Below are 7,268 nucleotides of genomic sequence, written 5' to 3'. Positions count from 1 at the left end.
GCCACAGTGCCCGGCCATTTTTTGGTTGCAGCCATCATTGTTGTTTTGGCGGGCCCGGGCTGGGGATCGGAACCCGCCACCTTAGGTGTCTGTGGCTGGCGCCTTAGCCGCTTGAGCCACAGGCGCCAAGCCGAGGTTTTCTATGTTAATGTGAAAGGCTAAGTCACTGAGATTTGCAAGGGAACTCCTGAGCCACCCTGCTTGTTAGTTATATGAAGATCTTAAGTATGTGTGACTTATGTGAGCCAAAGAGGCAGGGTATGTGTACATTTCAGCTTACTTTGCTCAAGCTTAAACTGTCCTTTATAGCACTGAGGGCCATAGGTTTTGGGGGTTTTTTGAGACAGAGTCTCACTTGTTCACCCTTGGTAGAGTGCTGTGGCATCATAGCCCACAGCAACCTCAAACTTCTGGGCTCAAGTGATCTTCCTCCCTCAGCTTCCTGAGTAGCTGGGACTAAGGGCACCTGCCACAACGCCCAGCTTGTTTTTCTATTTTTAGTAGACACGGGTTATTACTCTTACTCAGTCTGGTCTCCATCTTGTAAGCTCAAGCGATCCACCCACCTCAGCCTCCCAAAGTGCTAGGATGACAGGCATGAGCCACCATGCCTGGCCTTAGGGTTTTCAATAATATCTTTTTAGTTATGATGTGAAATGAAAGTATATGGGAGGTTTTCTTTGGCCATTAGCTGCCTCAAGAGCAAGAGCCCTTAGGCCACTTGATTTACATTAACAGCTTTCCAGTCATGGGTAATAATTGTGTTTGTGGAATTTTTCAAGCCACAAATGAAGTGCTTTCTAATGAATGGGACACCTTGACAAATAGGTATTTTGTATTTAAATGCCAAAATATGGCAAATCATTTTCAAATGATAACTAAAAAATGGGCATTTTTGATATTTCAACTTTTGGGCTTTTTTTTGCAGTTTTGGCCAGGCCGGTTTGAACCCACCACCTCCGGTATATGGGGCCTCCGCCCTACTCCTTGAGCCACAGGCCTGTCCACATTTCAACTTTTTTATAGAACCAGCCAACTTTTTGTTTTCATTTTGCATTAGGACAATTGTTGAGGATGCTGTAGGCTTCTGTGTGCAAAATGGAAAGGAAACTGCAGATTAGTGTCCCCCCAATTCAGATGGACCACTTCCCTGAGACCTGGGGCTGAGACGTCTTCTCCACATTCCACACAAGGCGCCCGGAAGCAGCCAACTGGTGTGTGAAAAGTCTTCCTCTTTCCCTAAAACTTCCCTCCATAAAAAGAAGAGGAAAGGAACAAAAGAAAAAGAAAAGGTTCATTTTTTTTTTCCTGAAAAAGTTAAATCCTTTCCTGAAGTCATCAAATGAACCTGGAAATTAGTAACTAATATTTTATATGAAGAAATACTTTAATGTTTGTTTATACAGTATTTATTAGATAGTCATAACTGTAAACTCATCTACCTAGTAGATAAGAGTTTCAAGTTAAATATTGGAACATATGTAGGCAATCAAAAATGTTACTTTAAATTTCATTCATCTCTTTTAAAGCCATATTTTCGCACTTTTTAGGCTAGGGAAAGTCTAATAGTACCTGTTTTTATCATCTTTACTCTCACAAACTTTGTTACTGAAAATTATTGCATGACAGGAGAGATTGAATTATTTATTTCTTATATTTTTATAAGTAGAAAAATATAAACAACAAATGGCTAATGTTGTAACTGATTATTTGTTTTCTTAATTTATCCTCCTAAGCAGAATGGTAACAAAGCTTTTTCCAGCTGAAAAAGGCACTTAACTGATAAATCAGAATTTGGTCTTGGGGCAAAAAAATTCAGCTGTGTGGAATCTGGACAAGATTATGTTTCTCTCAGAAACAGGTTTTGCTATAAATGGCATTAATGGACAAAAGTGTGAGAAAAAGCTATGATAGACTTTTTCTTAGTTTTGTGAGAAATTCCAGGTCTTCTTGCTTATATGCATGTGGTTATATTTGTTTTCAAAGCCATGGAAGAATCTCTGTTCATACTTTTTAATGCAAATTACCTTGTATGCTGCTATGCAAATTATATTAAGAGCCCTACTTGCTTAGAGTTAAAATTTTTGACACTTTCAGGGAAGACCTGTAGACTCAAGCACTTTCTCTGCTTTTTTGTATCTTACCTTGAACACTTACGCTGAATTATGTTCTTACTATTTTCACTGGTTATAAGCTATTGATTGTACATAATATTTAAACTATCCAAATAGCCAGCATCCATTTCCATGTGGCTGCCATTGGCTCTTGAAGCCATGAATGAAATGGCTGGTTAGAAAGCCAAAGGTCTTATTGTTTCAGTCACTAATAAAGAAGTAAAATGCCAGATCTCTTTGGTTTCAAAGCAGATTGCTGTGATTAGATCAAATATATATGTAAGGAGAAGAGACATTTAAATTTGCTTAAACTTTAAGTTGAATTCGACTATAGTCCTATTCTTTTTATATATCTCTATCAGGTATGATATTATATCCCAGACACATATATATCATCATATAATATATGATATCTACTTTGAATTTGGAAATCAGTTTCAGTTAACTTTCAGTTGTAATTACAGCTTTTCTTTTTCCCACTGAAAATGAAAGTAGGAATCTGTCATCACCTGCATTCTCTCTGTGTGTCCTTATGTTAATTGCTTGGTAATCTAGAATTATTTTGACTTTCCACATCCTGTCTTTAAAAACCAATAGTAGCAAGTCTGTCTCCCCCCACGTAAGCTGTGTCTTTCACTGTGCTGGATACATACATACTGGATAAATGTGTGATGACAGCTCTGAAATAATTATACTGTGTATCAAGATTATGTATCTTTGAGCAATATAGTTACTCCTATGCTGTAATGATGTTAAGTGGAATTTATTTTACACTAGTAATAGACCGCCTAAGTGGCTGATTTGAAACCCTTTCTCTAGGAAAAACATCTGGCAGATCCGTGATAGAAGTTTGTTCTATTAAAGGAACAAATTTCAAGTTAAGGGTAGGCACATAGAGCATGTCTGTTTTCTTGTCTCTCTCACACTAGCTCACCTGCCAACTAGAACGGTTGGTATGTATTAACTCAAAAGATTATGTCAACAAGATTTTTTCTGTTTTACAACATAAACGTGAGTTTAATCACTTGCCACCTCTATTTGGGTTTGTTTTTTGTTTTGTTTTGTTTGCAATTTTTTTGGCCAGGGCCGGTTTGAACCCATCACCTCCGTATATGGGGCTGGCATCCTACTCCTTGAGCCACAGGCACCGCCCTGCCACCTCTATCCTTCCTTCCCACTTTGGGTGACTGAACCAAAGCATATTCTAGTTTTAGAAGTGAATCCATATTTAATGTTATGCATAAATATGCCTTTTGTAAATTCTTTGCTCTCTAGTGAACATATGACTATATTAGACAAAGTCTACCATACAAACCATGATCTTTGAATTGCTCTTTTAAAAATAGATTGGTTAAAATTAAAGATTTTAATTTTAAAAGATAGAGAAATGATACTTCATTATTTTATAAGTTTAAGAATCCTGGTTCTATTTCTAAATTCTGAGTCCTGTAAATGACCCTTCTCAGTTTTGGGATAGAGCAACGGTTTTCAACCTGTGGGTCGTGACCCACAGGAACTATATTAAAGGTTCGCAGTTAATACTTTAACTGTATTAAAGTTCGAGAACCACTGGGATAAAGTGCAGTGACATCATCATAGCTCACTGCAGCCTCAAACTCCTGGGCTCAAGCGATCCTCTTACCTCAGCCTCCTGAGTAGCTGGGACTACAGGTGTCTGGCACCATGCCCAGCTAATTTTTTTCTTTTCTTTCTTTTTTTTAGAAACAGGGTCTCTCTAAGTTTCCCAAGCTTAGTATTTTTTTTTTTTTCCAGTAGAGTGCCATGGTGTCCCAAGCTTGGTAATCTTACCTCCATGCCATCAACATAGATGTCACCTATACCAAAACAATAGAAGTTTCTTATGAATACACAAAAGGTTCTTTGCATACTTGAAGGAACTTTGAAACTGCAAGGCTAATTAACTCATGTATTCTTTCATCTGATTAACATTTTTTTTTCTTTCTGAGATAGAGTCTCACTCTGTTGCCCAGGCTAGAGTGCCATGGCATCAGCCTAGTTCACAGCAACCTCAAACTCCTGGGCCCAAGCAATCCTCCTGCCTCAGCTTCCCAAGTAACTGGGACTACAGGTGCCCTATCCAACAGCAGGCCAATTTTTCTATTTTTAGTGGAGACAGATCTTGTACTTGCTCTGGCTGGTCTGGAATTCCTGAGCTCAAGGGATTCCTCCGCCTCAGCCTCCCAGAGTGCTAGGATTATAGATGTGAGCCACCATGCCCAGCTAATTAACATTTTTTTTTTTTTGAAACAGAGCCTTAAGCTGTCGCCCTGGGTATCGTGCCCAAGCAGTTCTCTTGCCTCAACCTCCCAAGTAGCTGGGACTATAGGTGCCCGCCACAACACCTGGCTATTTTGTGGTTGTAGTTGTCACCATTGTTGTTTGGCAGGCCCAGGCTGGATTTGAACCCACTAGCTCAGGTGTATGTGGCTGGCGCTTTATCTGCTTGAGCTACAGGCACTGAACCTAATTAACATTTATTATTGTGTAGTTCTGTACCAGGCATTCCAACAGGTCCAAAAGAAAGTTCCTGCCCTCGAGCAGCACATAATCCCGTTTCTCAGTCATACCCTGCCATCTAAGTATCAGTCCAGCTCTGCTTATCTGGATCTGACCAACTGGAAAATGTTTACAGAGATGCACAGGCTTTGATTCATGTCAATGTGAAAGAACTCCAAGCACATTTAAGTAGGTCAGGCTTTGCATCACACATTTTTTAATGCAAATTAAACTTTAGCTTGAGAAAGAAAACAGTATCCTTAGTAAGATAAATTACAACAAACAAGAATTAATCTCTATTGCCCAAAGTGGATCAATAGGAAAATCTTTCTTTGAGGAAAAAAAAAAAAAAGTTTAAGTATGAACAGCAAAGCTAAATGCAGATTTCATCAACCCTCTGTTTCTAAATTTTGCTAACCCATTCATTTCCACACTTACACAATTTAAGCATCTCATTTGCTGGAAGTCTTTATGTACATAGTAGTTGGACTATTTCTCCCCTAATGATAGATCCCATGCATATGTTTAGAACTTAGAAAAATTCCACTTCTTCTGGAATACTCTGGCATTAAATCTCAGTGAAAAGGGCACCTAAAGAAAATAAGAGGTTGACTGAATTTTTTCCGTAAGTTTCATACACAGTCCCTTTCTGTCCACTTGCCTTCCTTTTATCACTAGGGTCACCTTTTCAGGCAACGTCCCTCGATGTGCCCAGAAAGTACCTGTAATTGGAATGAAATAGGGAACATAATCACAGGAGCTCATTCCCCTTTGTTTTCCAGTGTCCTGGAATTGTGCACAAAAATCAGATCATGCCTTCAGTGTCTCAGTCTTTACTTTAACCTTTGACAATCAGGTGCTAAGATTGTAGGTTATGAAAACCAGCACATAAGTATTTTAAGTGTCTATTCCTCCTAGGTTGGAAGAAGTACTTTCCTTCTATCCTGTAAAAGTGGGCGTCCTGTCTTTTCACCTCTGTTTTGTGACATAATAGAATTTGGGGGAGAAGAAATTACTTAAGCTTTGGGTTGTCCACAGTCACTATTCTCTATAATACTCTTCTCACCTTGTAGCAAATCTGCCCTTATCCTAAGATCTGGTTTCAGATTTTTCCCTCCATTGTGTTACGTTTACAATCTGTTGGATGAGTTCACCATTATAAGAGCTTGGTGCCCAAATATTGTTTTCCTTTTGGGTACCAGACCTGAGGTCATTTAGAAGATAATGTGAAAAACCACTACCTATCGAAGGCCTGTTTTGGCTAATCTCTGCAAACTCTGATCATACCCCCTTATGTGCGTTCCTTCCCATTCTGCTTTCATTTTTGTTAAGTAAAAAGACTTGAAAAGCTTAAATAATACTCCTACAAATAATTAAAAGGATGTGATATCCTGGAGTTTTTCTTCTTTTTAGAACCTTGTATTTAAACAAGACTTTTTTTTTTTTTTTTTTGAGACAGAACCTCAAGCTGTCACCCTGGATAGATTGCTGTGATATCACAGCTCACAGCAACCTCCAACTCCTGGGCTCAAGCGAGTCTCCTGCCTCTGCCTCCCAAGTAGTTGGGACTACAGGTGCCCGCCACAACGCCTGGCTATTTTTTGGTTGCAGCCGTCATTGTTGTTTGGCGGGCCTGGGCTGGATTTGAACCTGCCAGCTCAGGTGTATGTGGCAGGTGCCTTAGCTGCTTGAGCCACTGGCGCCGACCCTAAACAAGACTTCTTTTTAAGTCTTATTTAAAATTTAAATCTCAAATCTTCTGGATACCAAATCAAAAACCCAAGGCATAAAACAGGGCAGTATTTGTGTTCTTAATTTTTAAAAAAGCTTTATGTATACTCTATAAATATAGATGCATAGACAACACTTGCCCTTGAGTTGCTTATCAACATACAGCATTGTACATTACAATGAAAATTTGTAACTTAAGGGTGTTATATATAAATACATATATACCTTTGTAACCTTTATACTGTAAATAAAAACAATTGCTTTCAGATTTGTATTTTTTCCGCTTTTTTAACGTTGAAATAGTTCCAGACCTATAGGAAAGTTTCACAAGCAGTACAAAGAACTCCTATGTGCCTTTCTCCCAGTTGACACTTTACCACATTTGTTCCATTGCCGTGTCTTTTTCTGACATGATACTCTGTCACCTTTAAATTCTCTAGTATGGACCTCCAAAACACAAGGACATTCCTCCATTACCACCATACACCCTTCTAATCAACATTGGTACAACCCTGCTACTCCCTCTGAGAACTCAGATTCATCCCAACTGTGTTTCTCTTCCTCTCAGGCTCGGGATTTTATCCAATACCACGCGTTGCTTTTTGTTGTCATGTCTCATCAGTCCCTTTAAAAACATTTCCTCGTGGCTCCGGTGCCTGTAGCTCAGCAGCTAGGGCCCTGGCCACATACACTGAGAGTGGCAGGTTCAAGCCCAGCCCAGGCCTGCTGAACAACAAGGACAACTACAACCAAAAAAGCCAGGCATTGTGGCAGGCACCTGTAGTCCCAGCTCCTTGGGAGGCTGAGGCAAGAGAAGCAGAATCGCTTAAGCCCAGGAGTTTGAGGTTGCTATGAGCTGTGACGCTACGGAACTCTACCAAGGGCGACGTAGTGAGACTCTGTCTC

The sequence above is a fragment of the Otolemur garnettii genome, unplaced genomic scaffold (assembly GCF_000181295.1).
Source record: "Otolemur garnettii isolate 467f Iridium unplaced genomic scaffold, OtoGar3 scaffold00047, whole genome shotgun sequence".
Taxonomy (NCBI): domain Eukaryota; kingdom Metazoa; phylum Chordata; class Mammalia; order Primates; family Galagidae; genus Otolemur; species Otolemur garnettii.
This window is presented reverse-complemented; position numbering follows the sequence as displayed.